This window comes from Telopea speciosissima, chromosome 2 (assembly GCF_018873765.1).
Source record: "Telopea speciosissima isolate NSW1024214 ecotype Mountain lineage chromosome 2, Tspe_v1, whole genome shotgun sequence".
Lineage (NCBI taxonomy): Eukaryota > Viridiplantae > Streptophyta > Magnoliopsida > Proteales > Proteaceae > Telopea > Telopea speciosissima.
The window spans coordinates 74,998,195-75,017,824 of record NC_057917.1 but is presented as its reverse complement, the minus strand read 5'-3'; the positions used below and the strand labels follow the sequence as shown (position 1 = coordinate 75,017,824).

The window sequence follows — 19,630 nt, the reverse complement described above, 5'->3', positions numbered from 1 at the left end:
AAATGTTGGATTTCTGCTTTTTATTGAGCCAAAGGCAAGGAGCGATCATTTCGTCTCATCCTGTGTTTGGGACTTTGGGCGCAAGAGCCATGCTTCCCTATGGAATCCTTTTCTCCTAATAAAACCTAAGTGCTAAGAATGTAGAGTTGAGTCTCTATAGTTTGAGGAATCTGAATTTGATATATAATTCTCACAGCTAATTGGAATAAATTGGATCCGATATAGATTCTGATCGAGTCGATCAATTCGTATTTGATTTGCTAGGGTTCAAACTGATTCGAACCGTAAATTGGAATCAGAATCAATGGAAACCGATTCCATTTGGCTTACTTGAACCATGGTTGAGTCTAAGAAGAAGAAGATGAAAGGCATTATTAAATATCATAGGAAGCCGTGAGCCATAAGTAATGGAACTGTTTTGAATCTTTGATTAAAGCTTTGCCGCCGATAGTAATAGTATTATTATACTGTAATTACTGTAATACTGTATATTAATGGACAGAGAGAAAAAGAGAAGCGGGGACCGACACGCGATGCCTTTAGGATGGATGATGTCATCTGACGAACAATCAAATTCATCATTTTTCCAATTCTCAAAATCCTCTCTTCTTCTTCTTCTTCGATCACTATAAATTCACCCCTCCCTCCTCCAATTCCGAAAAATTGTCTTCTCTTCTCTTCTCTTCTCTCTCTCTCTCTCTCTCTCTCAAATCCCATCTCCAATCTTTATTGGCTTCCATAAATCACTCAATACATCCTTTCTCTTTACAGACACACCAAGGAATGGCTGAAGACTTCCAAGAGTCAGATGTGTTTTGGTCGGAGCAATCCTACCGGAGAGAGGATCGGCTTTATCGCAGTGTTTTCCAAGACGAGAACATCAATCCAGACCAGATGCTCATCAATAACAACTCTGCTGCTGCAGCTCAGCAGAATTGGGGTCAACTACAGAAGAAGAAGAAGAAGAGCAAGAAGTCATCTCATTCCCTTCCAGTTACCATCCCCTTCAATGTGAACCAACGGAGTAACAATAACAATTTGTCATTGCATTACTCGGATTCTAATGAGAGTGACGACGAAGTCGAAGATGCAGAGATGGTGCCTCCTCACTTGATGGTAGCCAGCAGATTTACAGGGCATCAGATGGCTTTCTCTGTTTGTACAGGCAATGGGAGAACTCTTAAAGGTCGTGATTTGAGCCGATTCAGGAACTCCATTCTCAGAATGACTGGTTTCCTCGAGACTTAAAATTCAACAAAACCATTTAAATTTTTTTTCCATATTTGTTTTCCCCCAACTTCCCTTCCCTTCCCTTCCCTTCCCTTCCCTTGATTGTAGCAGAGGTTAAAAAAGACAAAAAGAGAGAGAGAGGCAAAAAAAACCAGTGCCTAAACTTTATAGTTTATACCATTGAATTGTATTTGGATGAGTATAGTAACAATGTTTGGTTCATGAAAATCGGATTTATACATTGAAAATTATTTTAATTTTAAAGTTTAAAGAAATCAAAATAAATATAAAATAGGTGGAATTACAGGGCAATTCGTCAATCAGGGGCTCAGGGCATGGCAAGCCGAGTCCCGACTGGCTCACCCGCGACTCAACTCGTGGGTTAAATCAGGGTGGTGTCATTTGCGTCAGCACTCATGACAGCAAAGTCAAACTACTGGTTTGACTTCCTTTTTTTTTTTTTCTTTTTGTAATTGTAAGGAAACTATTATTGGTTTGACAAATAGCTGTTAACGTTTATAACTGTAAATCAAAAGAATGGTTAGGTTAGGGTTAGTGAGATCGAGTTAAATGCACATCTGATTCAACAACTATTCCTTCAATTTGTGAAATTACTTCGATCAAAACTTTCAGGGACCATTTTCAAAATTCAAACATAGTCAAATATGGCCAGGTTTGCGGATCAATATTAATTAATGGGAAAAAGTTCTCTTAGCAGACTCTGGAGGGTATGTTATCTTATCTTTTTTATTTCTCTACTTCTCACATGAAATGATCTCTATGTCTCCTATGTACGAAACTGTTTCGTCGCTTCTTATTGTTATGCTCCCTGTGCTGTTTAGTGGGAGAATTGAATTGAATCTAAGAAAAGAAGACATTCACATCAAATACACTAATGGAAAGAATTGAATTAAGTCTTAATCAAGCAGTTCAATCGAGCCTCTTTTAGCAATCTATGAGTCGCCTTACCCTTAGATTTACATCAAATCTCTCTCTCTCTCTCTGCCCCCTTTGTGCTCCTGGTTGACGTACAGATTATGTCTCCTGCCTTCCTCATTGTCTGGCTCCGCACCCAATCAGCATAGTTTCAAGTATCAATATGAGATCAAGCTTATTGGCCGATCTGTATTCATATTGGTCATACATGATACCATACGTTATCGATGGAACAATTCTTAGCAAGGGTAAAATTGTTCAAAACAATGTTTGATACAACTTGATATGGTCAATAAATATCAGTATTGATATTAGTATCAATAAAATCCCGATACTAATATTATATCCATGTCCATCAGCTCATAACACTCTCCTAAATAACACAAATAATATATATATGTATATACACGCAAAAAACCCATTCGGCCAAATTGGGGCGCAAGTTTCCCCTTTATGTGCTTCAGACCCTCGAAGTCTTCTTCTTACTTTCTTGTGTTGTGCTGTGCTGTGCTGTGCTGTGCTGTGCTGTGCTGTATTTGCTTTGTTTTGCTGGGCTTTGCATTCCTTGGGAAGTTTACCATTAATACCTTAGAAGCAAATACGAAAAAGTCTTTTCTTTTGCCTTGGGGGAGTTTAGTTTGTAATTAAGAACGAGAAGAAAGAAAAAAAAACCAATCACGCATAAGTATGAGTCCTATTATTAGAATTAATTATAGTTCAGTTAATTCATCAATATAAATAAAATAAAAAATACGGAAATAGTTGCGGGCAAACGTGGCATCTGACGTGTAGTGTTTGGCAGACACATGGTGAAATTCGATTGATGAAGAGACTGAATTATTTCTCTATATTTATTCTTGGCGCCAAATAGGTAAAGAGGTAGAGGGGTTTTGGATATGCTGGCATATTATAAATGGAGAGAGCACGTTTGCATTTTCTTCAGACTCAAACAAAACACATTCGCTGGGAATCCTTATCCTTTGTGGCTCCACTCTAGCCGGCTCTCTTTTGCTTTTGAGCCGTTTAGCTCACACAAACTTTTTTCGTTGTTTTAAAAAATAACCACTTTAGGTCATATTAGCTGGTTACAGTTAATAGGGCTTTAATTTTATTTTTTTTGTATAAGTAGGTCTTGATTAAGTGTCAAATTTGAACTCATATTGAAATTTTTTATGTGGTAATTTAAAAAATGGAAAACGTTCTTCGTTTGAAGGGGTAAAAGGGGCGTCAAGTTCAGACACAGTGGGGATGAAATGACTGCCCTACCCCATAAAAGGTGAAAATTTCACCCCAAAGATGCTAGCATACGTTTCATTGGATGCCCAACAACATTCTTTTTCCCAAAACAATTTGAAGAATAGAAATTTAGAAGGACTAAGTGATTAAGCTTTGCTGTAAAATTGATATTTGGTCAATCTAGACTAGGATATCCTCTAGACTATCCCCTTCCTATTCATTATTGAATTTGCCAAATCTTCCTCACATGTGGTAAATTAAGTGGTCAAAGGTAGATCCTGGGTGGACCAACCACAAGAAACTTTGAAAAAAAAGGGCAAAGGAGAAAGTGTCTTTGCCTATTTAGTATCAGAATTTCACTTTAAACTAAAGGAGATGGAGAATATGCTTTGCAAAAATTAGAATTTGTCTACAAGTATCCTTCAAATGATGATTTAGTCCAAGACTTTGTGGTTTGGTGCTTAATGACATTGCCATTCATGTGGGAAGTTTAGGGTTCAAATCAAATAATGATCAGAGCTTCTTACGTACCTTAGTTATGGAATCCTAAATAGGGAAATGATAGCATACAAAAAAAAAAAAAAAAAAATGAATTCACAAGGAATATATTTTGTCATTATACAATTATTCGCAAAAACTAAAATGTGATTAGTTAGATTTAACAATAAATTAAGGAGTTCCAACCTTTTCCATGTGTGTCTTCCTTCCAATTATCAAAAAAGTTATATCTATAGTTTTATATTTGTTTCATTTCATTTATTGTAATCTTGACTGCATTGGTAAGCTAATAGCTAAAAGTTTTCTCTTATTCTACTATTTATGGTTAATTAGATACCGATAAGATTTGAATTGAGGTCCTGTAACCATTCCAATTGAGGACTTGTAGACCATTCGGTGACCTTTCATTATGTGGATAACACATCTAGTTGTGCCATATGGTAGTTAATGGGGCTGAATTTTGGTGGATAGGTAGACCACAAAGTGCCCTATTCACATGTCACATTTCAGCCTAACAAAGTTCACCACATGAAAAATTTACAAATATATATATATATATATTTGCGGTTACCAAGATAGATAGAAATTCAAATTTTTTACTCTTTCAGCTTTAGCAACCTTCTTTTTTCCTTTTCTTTTTTTCTTAAGGTAAGACTCTAATTCATTGATTTCTTTTAGCTAAATGGGCAAGTCCCACAAATAACACCCTTTTTTACTTTTCCGTGGTTTTTTTTTTTAAATTTTCCCCCCTTCTTATTCTCGGAGTCATGAAAAAGAAACATGCGGATAAATATAAATAAATAATTAAATACGACTCCAAGATCAAAAGTGCAGAGTCTGAAGGCAATAATCTACACATGCTTTAATTTAACTTTCTTGTCTTATCCATTTATTCACACAACAACGTGTTTCATATTGGTTTTGACATTTATTTATGCTGGTTTGCATCATAAAACTATAAACAATATTTAAATCTTATTAGCATTTGCTATTATAAGTTTTATAGTATTGTCAATAATTTATTGTGTGAATATCATAGTTAAATATTTAATTTAATGAGATGATTACGTATTATAAAGAAATACTTTTAGAAAATGTATAGTCGTTAACAACTATTTCTCTGCAAAATTTTGGTCAACCAAATGTCAATTTATAAGGTTACATACATTATGATTATGAACTTTACTTCACTTGCAATGGCTAATTTTCAAGGATACTTACATCTATCTAGTTGCGCCAATAGGATAGAGATTCATTTTAAGTTTTATACACTCCTTTAGGAGATAGGAAGAAACAGTAATGCTACTCCCATTATTTTGCTTAAGTTTTTGTACTTTCGTATCGGCAAGGACAAATTCATTTACTAAGAAATATACTTATGAAAAATTTTCTATTGGGAATAATGCATAATAGAAGAAAGAGAAGGAAAGAGTAACCCACAATATATGAGAAAGAACAAGAACACAAAGAGAAAACTCTCATAGCAAGTTTGTGAGTCTCAAAATTGAATCTTCAAAAATATAACAAGATGAAATAGAAACAAAATGATTTTTAAAAAATATGAAAATGTTATCAATTAGTAGTTGAGAAGCCCAAATGGAATGTTTAAGGTTACTAGTCTCTAGTGTGGCATACATTTAGTGAAGAAAGATGAGATACAAATTTATAGTCAAGACATTTTTGACCGAGTGCCAAGATTTAGGCTGTGTTTGATATGCATTCTTGGAATGCATTTTAGGTGAATTTTACATTCTCGAACAATAAAAACAACTATTTTTATCATTTGAAAATGCTAAATCGACCTAGAATGCATATCAAACTCTGCCTTAATGACCCATTCATGATTCCTTCATCGATTTCATCAAATCTGTATATATATTTATTGACATAAAGATTTATAATTTCATTAATGTTAACATGATTTCCTTTTTTTTCCCTTTCAAAGAAGTAAAATTAACAAGCTATAGGGGATTAGGACACCTTAGCTCATTTGAAGTAAGAATGACGATATTATGTCATGGAAGTCTGCCTCCAAACAAACAAAAATTAGATGTATATGTTAAGTAATAACAAAGAAACTTAAAAGTTACAACGTTATTACCATATATACCCTTCTCCAGCTCAGCTGTTATTCGAAGAAATGAGAAAAGAAAAGGCATAAAAGCCAATAACAATAAATACCTAGTAGCTAAGGCGTATAGAGTTGAGTCAATGGGTGTGAGGAATCTGACTCTGAATCTGCCGATTGGAATAATTTGGATCCGATTTCGATTCTGATTGACCGATTCATATTGATTGGGTTTTTAGGATTCAATCTGATTTGAAAGTAAATTGGAATCGGAATCAATAAATACCGATTCGATGCCACTTACTTGAACCAAAAATTAATATAATCATAGAAATCGGTGAGCCTTTAAGTGAGGGGGAAGGTGTTTTGATTAAGGGCCTTAAGGCGTTGGCGCCGAGTAAGAGAGAGAGAGAGAACACTAAATGCCTTTATGATGATGAGGCCATCTGACGAAGAATCAAAGTGAAGTGTGGTCAGTACGATACAGATTCAACGCACGCACGCCAACCAATCATTTCTCCAATTCTCATTCCTCTCTTCTTCTTCTTCTTCTTCTTCTTCTGCACTATAAAGTATAAACCCAACCCTCCCTCTCCCTCCTCCAATTCCGAAAAATTGTCTTCTCTTCTATTCTCTCTTTCTACAGACCCACCAAGGAATTGGAATGGGTGAAGAATTCCAAGAGTCAGATGTGTTTTGGGCAGAGCAATCCCACCGGAGAGAGGATCGGCTTTATCACAGTGTTTTCCAAGACGAGATGGTCAACAACAACAACTCTGCTCCTGCTCCTGCTCCTGCTCCTGCTCCTGCTCCTGCTCTTGCTCCTGCTCAGCAGAATTCATGTCAACAGCGGAAGAAGAAGAAGAAGAAGACGAGCAAGAAGTCATCTAATTCCCTTCCGGTTACCGTCCCCTGCAACGTGAACCAACGTAGTAATAATAAAAATTCCTTACTGCATTACTCGGGTTCTATTGAGTGTGATGATGATGATGATGATGAAGTCGAAGATACAGAAGAGATGGTGCCTCCTCACTTGATGGTCGCCCCCAGATTTACAGGGCATCAGATGGCTTTCTCTGTCTGCACTGGCAATGGGAGAACTCTCAAAGGTCGTGATTTGTGCCAATTCAGGAACTCCATTCTCAGAATGACTGGTTTCCTCGAGACATAAAATTGAAGTTTAAAACTATTCAAATTTTCCATTTTGGTTTTCCCCCCAACTTCCCTTAATCTCCTTTTGTTGTAGCAGGGAAGAAAAAACAAAGAAAAATAGAATTCAATTATCCATAGTTCTAATTAATGAGAAGAAGAAAAAAAATTCGATGCTTTACTATAAACTCCGTACCTACCATTAAATTGTACTTAGAACAAATTATTATTTTTTTTTTTTAGGGTGTAAATTTCGAACTAGTTTCCTACCTGTGCTTAGTTCATGAAAATACAACTTTGGAATTAAAAGTTATTAATTTTCAAATTAAGATTTAAGGAAAAAAATCAAAAACAAAAACTAAAATAAATCTACTGTAGGTCGTCAATCGGGCCATGGTAAGGAAACCGTGAGTCAACCCCGGCACACCCACGAGTTGACGGGAAATTGCTCAGGTCCGTGGGATAACAAAAAGTAATTGCAAGATAAGTATGTTTAAAATTTATTTTGATTAAAATAAGTAACACTCCTCCAACCTAGAAAGGAGTTACAGCGAAACAAGGATCAAAATTAAGTCACACAATCCTATGTGCTACAGACTGAGGAATTTAGCTCGTCTCTAGGGAGGGGTACACCCAAGGTGCTGCCAGGGGGTATTCAGTGGTTGACCTGTATCGCACACATCTTGACACATGTCTAGGGATGTGTGCGGCATAGCCCAACGACTGGCAGTGCCCTAGGTATTCCCTTCTCCCTAGAGACGATCCTGATCCCAAACTGAGCCCTCATTGCGTGGGTATCCGCCATTTCATTAGCAATTCTTGGAATACATGATTATTCGTACCGTCCAAGAAAGAAATAGAATAAAACTTCTTAAAATACCCCCTTTAGATCACTTTTTTTCTATAAATTAAAGTTAGGTTGAAAAGAAGATGAAGAGAATGTGTCTCTATTGTTAATAGAGCTAGAAAGGGTCTGACGACGGCAACTCCTAAATTAAACCTCTCACTTTAATGTAACAGACTCCCATTTAGAACTTGCATTTACCATGTTCCCTTTCGTTAAGTCACTCAAGTGGGAGATTGCCCCTCTCTCTCTCTCTCTCTCTCTCTCTCTCTCTCCCATTCACAATGTTTTTGAAATTAAAGAGTGAAAGAGGGATAAAGAGAGAGAGAGAGCTCTTATGCTCTTATGCTAGTCTCTGGCAGTTTCCCGCCAAAAAGAAAGGAGAGGAAACCCTACAAATTAGAAGATACTCCAGCAAACAGCATTATGTCTTTTAGTTTTTAACTTTTTTGGTAATCTAATGAGCCTTAATTTCAGCTTTAATTTATGAAAAGAAGTGTCATAGAGGAGTAATTGAGGAAGTTTAATTCTATTTCCTTGTTGGACGATGGGACAAGCAATAATTAATTAATTTGAGAATTAGGTAAATCTTTTCAAATTCTATATTTGTGAATATAACCCCAATAAAGTTTAATTAAAGATACATATCTTTGTTATTATTTTTCTTATCTTGTTTAGACATCTTTCACAAACATCAGTCACTTTTCTTATCTTGTTTAGGTACACCTGACCTGAAACTTAGCTCATTATTAGAAGGCAACATGTCTAGACAAGGCCCAGACCAAGGCCCAAGCCCAAGCCCCTTCAGCATGGGTGTTTTTTCCAAGCCAGTACTTTTTAGCTGAAGATCTTTAGGGACCAAATTTTATATTCTGGGACTATTACTCCAATTTTGTACTGTGCCATGACTGCAAATTATCACCAATCAAGCTAATTAATTCCATCATCAGTGACATGGGTGGGTCATTCACAAATTAGAAGGAGCTAGAAAGCAAATTGATGTAGTTATTAGTTTCCTTGTAGCTTCATATGACACAAGAAATCAACATTAATGGACCCAATTGGCCGTACCCCCAAACTATCTTTCAAGGTTAGGGCAATAAACACTACCTAATTAAGGAAGGCTTTATTCCAAAAACACACATGCGGGCATTCAATTGAATCTGGTAAAAGTCATTCACATCAATTACACTTAATTGAAAGAATTGAATCAAGTATTAATCAGACAGTTCGGCCCTCAATTAGCAATCTATGAGTAGAGAGCCTTATCCTTAGATTTGCTTCAACAAATGTATAATAGAGTTGAAAGAAAATATCCTTCTTGGGTGCATGCCATTAATTGGATCAATTTGGATGTTCTTTGATATTCATTTTAATGAAAAATGTTTTGGGAGGATTTTCTTATTCTCCCAAATGAATCCAATGTTGACAACATGGTTTTAGGAATCGTTATCGAATACGGTTTTTTTACCTCCAGTCCATTCCGATCCAACAATATAAAATAAAAATCTGATTTGATGGCATCGATGACTAGACAGTCTAGTGCCTAACCCTCAAACCATTGTTGGAAAGGGTATTAAAGGTTTCACCTTACATATAAATTATAGACATTGTAGCGATTCTTTCTCACATCCCCTCACATAAGTAATATTTTCTCTCCTCCTAACATATTCTTTCTACCTTGGAATTTTTTTCCTGACCGGTGCGGTTCCCTAGTTCTTCTCATAAGAGGAACGTGGATCCCACTTGGGCAAACTGTTCGGTCAGGTGTCCCGGGTGAGTCCCACCCCCCTCTTGTGAGAGAAGCTAGGGAACCACACCTGTCAGGGAACCGTAGACGATAATTGTCCCTCTACCTTGTGGGCCCCTATTGATGAAAAGGAACCGATTCATGATTGGTTTGGCGTAATGCGGGAGCTTGTGAGCATGGGAAAAATTCACTTCTCTCCTATTTATGAAACTATTCCGTCGCACCTCATTGGTGCGCTCCTCTATACCGTTTTCTTAGAGAGCCATCTCTCAGCATAGAAGGAAAAAGTTTCTCTAAGCTGCCATGAGAGGGGACACTAGCAGTCTCTCTCTCTCTCTCTCTCTAATGAAATGTGGTAATTGCTATCCTATTTATAGAACCATTCTGGCGCACCTCATTGTTGCACTTTCTATGCCGCTTACAAAGAGAACCATCTTCCATTATAGAAATAGTAAAAAAGACGGAGAGTGCTGCCGTGTGGACCTTACACCAATACAGAACCAATGAGAATGCACACGAGAACATTCAATGAGAGTGGGATCTTTCATTTCATGGAACTGGAAGGAAACGTGAATCCTGTATCAAAAAACTCTCTTATAAAATAAAAATAAAAAAAAGGTCATTATCACAAACAAAATTACAACATGACACATGTAGGGTGGAAAATAGAGGGGTTACGTACGACTTTAGGCTTTGGAGAAAGGCCTTCAAGTCGCTTTCCCTATAAAGGCAAAGCGTACACCAACGAAACATTAGGGCAAAGTCTTCCACTTGAAGGCGCAAAAGTTCCCCCTTTTATGTGGTTGAGAGTTTGAGAGACAAATCTCTCTCTCCCTCCTTCCTTCCCTTGAAGTTTCCCTTTTTTCCTAGTCTCTTGCTCCGCTGTGCTTTGCTTTTTGTTTTGCTCTGCTCTGCTTTCCATTGCTTGGGAAGCGACCATTAATATACCTTAGAAACAAAGAAGAATAAGTCTTCTCTCATCTTCTTGTATTGGGAGAATTTATAAAGAGAAGAGAGAGAAAACCAATTACGCATGGTATGAGTCTATTGTGAGAATTAATTATAGTTTACTTCATTCATTAATATAACTATAAAAGTAAAGGAAAGTAGTTTTTTTTCCATAAATACATCTCCCATAAATTATTACACAGAAATAACGGCGGGAAAGGGCAAAAGAATCACCCAAATACCCAATGGTGAATAATGAAGGTTCCAATGCGCGTGGCGTGTAGTGTTTAGCGACCACGTGGTGGAATTGGATTGAGGAGAAGACTGAATTATTCCACCGCTTTCATTATTGGTGGGGTTTTGCATATGCTGACGTGGCTGTTTCCTTCCTCGGGGAATGGAGATATGCTGAGCGATACCAGCTGGAAAATATCCCTACCCTTTTTGGCTCCATTCTAGCCGCCCCTCTCTTTGCTTTTGAGCCGTTTAGCTCACTCAATTTTTCTTTTTTCTTTTTTTTTTTCAAAAAATAACAACTTTAGGTCATGTATTCATATTAGGTAGCTAATATAATATCTGCCACGTACAGATCAATTAGGGTCCAAATTTTGTGTATAAGTAGATCATACCGTATCTTTAATTAAGTGTCAAATTTGAACTCAATCGGAATTTGTTATTTGATATTATAAAAAAGAACAAGAGATCTCTACTTGGTGACATGGTCTCTATACAAGCGTTTAGGTCAATAGGTGAGCACGTATGTGTATCTATCAAGGGGGCAGAAACGTCACCTCATGCTGCCTTGTGAGAGGACGTAGGGAACACCACCAAGTAGAGATATTTTTTCCTTATAAAAAATTTGGGAATGGCTTGTTGCATGGTAACGTAGCTCCTGCACCAATGTGGGGGCCAATGATCCAACAGGAACGGTGCAATGGTCATTTCACCCTCTTGTGTGCGGGTGTTGAGGGAATACAACTAGACAATATTCTTTTTCCCTGGAACAATTGAAGATGAATGATATTTTAAATATAAATTAATGACTACAAATATAAAAGAAATAAGTCAATACATAGGGTAAATGATTAAAGTTTTACAATGAAAATTGAAATTTGCTCATTCTAGACCATCCATTTCCTATTCATCGATTGAATTTACCAAATCAACCTTCCATGTGGTAGATTAAGTGATCATAGCATAGATATTGGGTGGATCAACCACAAGAAACTTTGAAAAATACAAAAAAAAAAAAAAAAAAAGTAAAGAAAAAGTGTCTTTGCCTCTTTAGTGCCAGAATTTCACTTTTTATACTTTACGAAAATTAGAATTTTTCTCAGGTATCCCGCAAAAGACGATTTAGTCCATGACTTTATCATTTGGTTCTTAGAGACATGACATTCATGTGAGAAGTCTAGGGTTCGAACCAAATGATGGCAAGGCTTCTTTAGTTATGGAATCCTAAATAGGGAAATAATGTTAGAATACAAAAAAGAGAATTCACAAGGAATATATTTTGTCGTTATATGCTTGTTTGAAAAACTTGATATATACGTGACTAACTGAATTTTAACCTTATATTTAGGATACCTTCATTCATTTCACTTTTTGCAGTCTTGACTACATTGGTAAGTTGATAACTATAAGTTTTCTTGTAGTCCTACTAATTATGGTTAGTTTAGATACTAATAAAATTTGGATTGAAGGCATATAGACCATCCGATTGAGGACTTGTAGACCATTCGTCGACCTTTCATCACGTGGACAGCACATCTAGTCGTACCATATGCTAGTTAGTGGGACTGAATTTGGTGGATAGCTACCACACTCCTATTCACATGTCACATTTCAATCCAACAATGTACATTGAAATATTCAGGATTACAAAGATAGATAGAAAGAATTTATATATTTACTTTTTCAGCTTTAGCGACTTTTTAAGTTTACATTCTAAATCGTTGATTCATATATTTTCTCTCATATGAGAAAAGAAATTCTGTTTTTTTTTTTTTTTTTAAACCTAGAGTGGCAAGTCCCATAAATAACACCATCTGTTTTTAAGTTTTTGAAGTATTTTTCCCTTCTTATCCCATGAGTTGTGAAATGACAATGTGCAAATAAATATAAATAAATTATAAAAAATGACTCCTGATACATCCAATATTCATCGGGCCAATCAGTGGCCGCCACGTGTCACAGGGCGACCCGCTCGAACCAAGGAAACGAACCAGGGTCCCAATACCGCGCGCGCGGCCTGGCGTGGCCTCCACTCGGCGCGCAGCCTCACCTAGGCGTGGCCACAACCAGAGGCCTCTCACCCAGCGCGCCACACCCAGCGCTGCTCCGCACCCAGCGCGCGGCCCGCACTAGGCGCGGCTCCGCACCAGCGCGGCCTACACCAGCGCGCTGCACTCCAGCGCGACTCGCACCCAGCGCTGCCTCGCACCAGCGCTGCTCGCACCCAGCGTGGCCGCACCCAGCGCGGCTCGCACCCAGCGCGGCTCGCACTCAGCGCTGCCTCGCACTCCAGCGCGGCCACCACTCAGCAGCCTCACCAAGGCGCTGCCACACCCAGCGCCGCCACACCCAGCGCGGCCTCCTCACCACGCGGCCTCTCACCCCGCGGCCTCACCCAGCGCGGCCTCCTCACCCGCGGCCTCCTCGCCACGCCACGCGACCTCCTCACCCCGCGGCCTCACCCGGCGCGGCCTCCTCACCAGGGCGCGGCCTCCTCACCACGGCGCGCCACCCCGCGCGCCTCCTCTCCAGGGCGGCCTCACCCAGCGCGCCTCACTCGGCGCTGCCACCACGTGGGCGCGGCCTCACCTAGGCGCGGCTACACACCCAGGGGCGCGGCTTGCACCCAGGCACAAGATCGTGGGCACCGAGGTGGGGGCCACCCATCTATGACCCGATCGTATCGCCAAGACTCATGTCACTACCAGGACTCTAGACCGCCGCTTAGAGGTCACGCATCCGGCGGATTCAAGCACCAAGGACGCTGTCACCACGGTATCTATCCACCAAGGATCCCGATGCCACCGGACACTCCCTCCCACAGGAGATGGCCATCGAGATAGAGCCCCGTTACCAGGGCCTCTATCCACTCAACGGCACACTCGCCATCAAACCGTGACTCTCCACACCGCCATACACCGCCATATGCTACTATAAAAGGCAAGGTACGCAACCCCATAAAGGGGATCTAAACTCTTCTTGAATAATCACTATTCATCTGCTTTTGCGCCAGAGATCTAACTTTGGCATCGGAGAGCCCTAGGCCGGACCACACCGGTTCTCTCCGATCGACCCCTTTGGTCCACTTGCGGTGACGGCACTCGCAGACCGCTCGACGATTTCTTGACGCAACAGATTGGCGCCGTCTGCGGGAACGACGCTAGCCATTACAGCTACTAGCTCGCTTCCATACTCATTCAATGGCACGAAGGAAGACTACCACCACCAACAACGGAGCAAGGAATGGATCACCACCCCCGGAGGGCTCTCGCCGCAGAGCCAACGACCAGGACCATGTCCCTCCGGAGGAGGAGATCCCCCTTAATGACCGATTCGTGATCGCGAGCCCAACAATGACGAGGCCAACGATGTGGTGGTGGAGGTGACACCGACCCCAATGCTCCAGCCACCGTGGGTCGGATCAACGACCGCAACGACGCATCCTCGATGAACAACGACTCTTTCGAGAATACCTGACGCAGCGTGCGACATCTCACCGTCGGAGGACTTCACCAAGCAAGCGAAGGGTGGAGTCCATACCTCAACAAGAGCCAAACCCTAGGAGATCATCTCCCGGGGCGCGAAATCGAGAGAGACTTGCGCGACAGGCAACCCCCACTCCGCAGCGGGGAGCCTTCCCAGCATCCCAGGAGAACAAGAGACCTCTCACCACGGTCGAACGTGGGAGGACGCCAACACCCGGGCGAGGGTGTCTAGCCCGCAGAGATCGGTCCGGAGGTCCGTGTTCGACTGACGACCGGAAGAAAGTCACATACCACGACGGCCGGACCTACAGAGAAGAAAGCCCCTCACCTTCACAACAGGGTTCATCCCAGCGGGACCATTCACCATCCCGCCAACACTCAAGGCGAGAAGGGACATCCAGGAGAGAACGTGAACGGGTCGCAGCGAACGTCCGGCTAGGCGTGGGGGCTACACGGACGAGGAGCTCGATCAAAGACTCACGACCTGGATGAGAAGCTGGAAGGGTTGAAGAAGCGATCAAAGGCGAGACACATTCCATACCTGGACAACACCCCTTCTCGGCAGAGATCATGTCACCACACTACCTTCCAGGTTTCGACTACCCACCTTTGAACTCTACATGGTACCACCGACCCTAATGACCACATCAACTACTTTAATGGCATGATGACGCTGTATGGGGGTCGGACGTGGTATCCTGTCGGGCATTCCCTGCGTCCCTCAAGGGAGCAGCCACATCATGGTTCTCCAGGCTACGGCCGAGATCTATAGGCTCGCTCGCAGCTATGCGACAGCTTCGTCACCCGCTTCCAAAGCAGTCAAGCGTAAGAAGACCACTGTCAATCTAACGTGGTACGTAACCCTGGGAATCTCTCGGGAATACGTTACCGGGTTCACCAAGGAGTCCCTGGAGGTTCGAGACTTGGATGACCGGACACGATGCAGCCCTAGCAGGAGGTATTAGGGACCTGGACTTGATCAAGGACCTGGCACGTCATGAGACCAGGACTATGAAAGAGCTCCTAGAGCGGTGCAACGAGTTTGCAAATATGGCCGAGGTACTACAAGCTAGAACAAAAATAATCGAGGCCAAGCCACAGGACAACAAGAGGTCGCACCTGATGACCGCAAAGAGGGTAAGAGGTCGAGGACAGAGCGCCGACAAGAGAAGAGCGACCACCCGCCTAGGAGGACAGACCGCCGCCGAGAGAAGTGAGAGGGCAAGCACCCTTGAGTTCACACCACGAACACCACCAGGTCCGATACTCATGCAGATCCAGACCGTGACCTACTCCATTGGCCACACGACCCATGCTAGCGCGCCAGAGAAGCGAAACCCTAACAAATATTGTCTCTTCCACAAAGAGAATGGGCACGACACCGAGGAGTGCTATCAATCGAAGAGAGAGATAGGAACAACGGTAAAAGCAGAAGCTTGAACAAGTATGTGAAGGGGAGACGTGACAACCGCTCGAGCCAAGGAGATAGAGGTCGCGACGGAGACAGTGGAATCGAGACGAGAAGAAAGAAGAACAGACGAGAGAGAGACCGCCCGGAAGAGCGGAGAGATGCCACGGAACCTAGTGGCACCAAGGGACCTCCTATCCTCACCATACTTGGAGGACCAGGCAAGAGTCCACCAAAAGCTAAAGCTCATGCCAGGTTCGTGGGAGTGGCAGAGAAGCCCAGAGATAGCCAGACCGAGGCGGTGATCTCCTTCTCGGATGAAGACCGGAAGGACTAAACTTCCCGCATGAAGATGCCCTGGTAGTACAATGGAGGTAGCCAATCGACTTGTACAAGTGCACCGATAGACACAGGGCGCTGTTGACGTACTCTCCTTGGACGCCTATCGACGCCGAGTTCGGGACGACCACTCAAACCGAGCCCACTTATCTCCATGGATTCTCGGGTGCCACCGCCTCCATCGAGGTACCATAGAGCTACCGTGCCTTCGGGTACACCTCGACAAGTAACCATCATGGTAAATTTTATGGTAGTCAAGTCCGTGGTGTCCTTCAACGGCCTCTTAGGGCGACCATCACGACGCCCTTAGAGGAGTCATATCACCACTTCACTCGAAGATGAAGTTCCCCACCGAGAACGGGGTAGGCGAAGTCCGAGGAGATCGAAGAAGGCAAGGGAGTGCTACGCCACCTTCATGAAAAAGAATAATGGCAACACCGTGGAGTGGCACTCGCCTAGAGAGCATGATCATGACTGGAGAGATGAGCCGACAGAGAGAAGGGGAAGGCCAGTGGAAGACCTCATCCCATGGCCACTCAGCCAGGATGACCCCTCCAAGGTCGCTCAGTCGGCTCACCGCTAAGCAAGGAACGAAAGAAGAACTTGGACACCTCCTCCAAGCAAACATAGATGTCTTCGCATGGTCAACCTCCGACATGCCAGGAATACCACGTTCCATAGCGAACACCGACTACACGTCGACCCAACCAGGAAGCCCGTTCAACGAAGCGGCGTAACTTGCCCTCGACCGACAAGCAAGAATCAAGGAGGAGGTCGAGAAGTTAAGCCGATCGGGGTTCATCGAGAAGGAGAAGTTCCCAACCTGGCTCGCCAACGTGGTCATGGTACCAAAGCCAAATGGGAAGTGGAGGATGTGTGTCGACTACACCGACTGAACAAGGCATGCCCAAAAGATGAATACCCACCGCCTGGATCGACCCATCGACATCGACGCCACCGCCGCCATGAGATGCTTGAGTTTCATGGACGCCTACTCCGGATACAACCAGATCCTCATGTGTGAGGATGATGAGTCTTACACCGCATTCCGGATCGACAAAGAGAACTACTGCTACCACGTCATGCCATTCGGGTTAAAGAATGCAGGGGCCACCTACCGGAGGATGGTCAACAAGATGTTCGAGGAGCAGATCGGGCGCAACATGGAGGTATATGTGGATGACATGCTCGTGAAAAGCGTCCACGCCCCAACACTGATCGACCTAGAGGAAGCATTCACGATCTGAGGAGGAACCAGATGAAGCTAAACCTCGTGCGCGCTTGGGCGTAACGTCAGAAAAATTCCTGGGTTCATGGTCTCACCGTGGAATAGAAGCCAACCCATCCAAGATCAAGGCCATCCAAGAGATGGCACCTCCTCGAACGGTCGAGAGGTGCGAGGTTGAATGGAAGGGTCGCCGCCCTTTCCAGGTTCGTGTCACGATCAGTGATAAGTGCTTACCATTCTTCAAAACATTGAAGAACCTCCGAAGCCCTAAGGACTTCACATGGACGGAAGAGTGCCAAAAGGCGTTCGGAGAATTGAAGGAGTACCTAGAGAGCCCACCCTTGCTTGGGCGACCGGAACCTAACGAAGAGTTGAAGCTCTACCGGCCGCCACCCCGCCGCGGTCGGGCAAGATCGCGAAGGAAGAGGACAAAGTCCAGAGGCCCATCTACTACGTCGGCCATGTCCCGATCGATGCAGAGACCAGGTACACTAGGATCGAGAAGGTAGCCTATGCATTGGTAATGGCGCCAGAAGCTACGACCATACTTCCAAGCCCATACCATCATAGTCCTCACGCAGACCTACCCTCGAAGAAGATATCGCACGCCGGACGTCTCCGGAGATTGATAGCATGGGCGGTGGAGTTAAGTGAGCATGACATCGGTTCCAACCCAGACTGCCATCAAAGGCCAAGCCTTGGCGACTTCGTCGTTGAATGCACCTTACCGAGACAGCCAGCGAAAAAAAAAAAAAGGAAGAGAGAGAGGCCAAGTGGCTACGCCAAGAGGCCATGGCCAAAAGACCATGACCAAGGGGCCACGGGCAAAGGGTTATGGTCGTCATCAATGAACGTCACCTATCAAAAGAGAGAGGCCAAGTGGCTACGGCCAAGAGGCCATGACCAAAAGACCATGACCAAGAGGCCACGGCCAAGAGGCCATGGCCAAAAGACCACGACCAAGAGGCCACGGCCAAAGGGCTATGGTCGTCACCTATCAAGAGAGAAAAAAAAAAAAATTTTGGGTGCCATCCACAAAGGCCGCTGCCCAAAAGCAAAGAAGAAAAGAGAGAAGAAAGAAAAATAAAAAGGGGGTCTTTGGCCATGGCCAAGGGCCACAATCGACAAACCGTGGTAGAAGTTCAAGGTTCGAGGTTCGAGGTTCGAGGTTCGAGGTCCGAGGTCGAAGTTCGAGATGGTTCGAGTTCTAAGGATCGAGAATGCAACGTTGATGCACCGTCCGTGCTAGCCAATGATGAACTCGAAACCTGGCCAATGCAAGGTACGTGGAAATATTACATGAGCTAACATGCCGGAGAAGCAAGTTAATGAGATTGAGGAGGGCCTAGCTAGATGGACCCTATACTCAACTACCTACAAGACGACGCCTTACCGTAAGACAAGGCCGAGGCAAGGAAGATCAGGATGAGAGCGCAGCACACCGTCCTAGACGGGCATCGATGCGGGGCAACAAAGACCACTACTCCGGTGCCTAGGACCCAAGGGGGCGAGTACGCCTAGCCGAAGTCCATGAGGGGATATGTGGAAGCCACATGGGGGACGAGCCCTAGCCTACAAAATCCTCCGCCAAGGACTATACGCCACGAATGCAAGAGGAGGCCATCCAATATGCCAAGAAGTGCGAGCAATGTCGCTTGTTCGCCCAAGACTCATCTACCCGCCACCAAGCCGACATCAATCCTCAACCCCATACCTTTTGCCATGTGGGGACTCGACATCTTAGGCAACTTCACCGCAGCACCAGGAAACAGAAGTACCTGGTCATCACGATCGACTACTTCACCAAGTGGGTTGAAGCTAAACCCTTGGCCAAGATAATCGAGACAGAGATGGAGAAGTTCGTCCGCGACGACGCCATCTACGGTTCGGGTACCACGGATCCTCGTCTCGCACCATGGAAAACAATTCAACAACCCCAAATTCCAAGCATTCGTCACAGCTACAACATCGACTATCGGCTCGTGTTGTAGCATACCCACAGCCAATGGTCGTGGGGAGGTCACCAACGTAACGCCATCGGAAGGAGTCAAGAAAAGGCCAGAGGAGCCAAAGGCAAGTGGGTAGAAGAGCTACCCAACGTCCCGTGGGCATACCGAACTACAAGACGGACGCCCACCGGAGAGAGCCCATTCCGCCTAGCATATGGCATCAAGCATTGGCACCGATAGAGGTCTCGCGCCATGTCCCATAGGGTTCGCACTTCAATGAACGCACCTATGTCGGCGCATCGCGGCGAACCTGGACTTTATAGATGAG

The 19,630-nt window shown here is 43.4% G+C and overlaps 1 long non-coding RNA gene across 1 annotated transcript; it reads left to right on the top strand.

Annotated features, from left to right (window-relative positions):
- Positions 1-966: 966 nt before the first annotated feature.
- Positions 967-17,385, top strand: LOC122652801. The gene is made up of 3 exons (XR_006331651.1): positions 967-1,080; positions 14,184-14,189; positions 17,374-17,385. It is a non-coding gene; the product is annotated as an uncharacterized LOC122652801 (long non-coding RNA).
- The last annotated feature ends 2,245 nt before the right edge of the window (positions 17,386-19,630 follow it).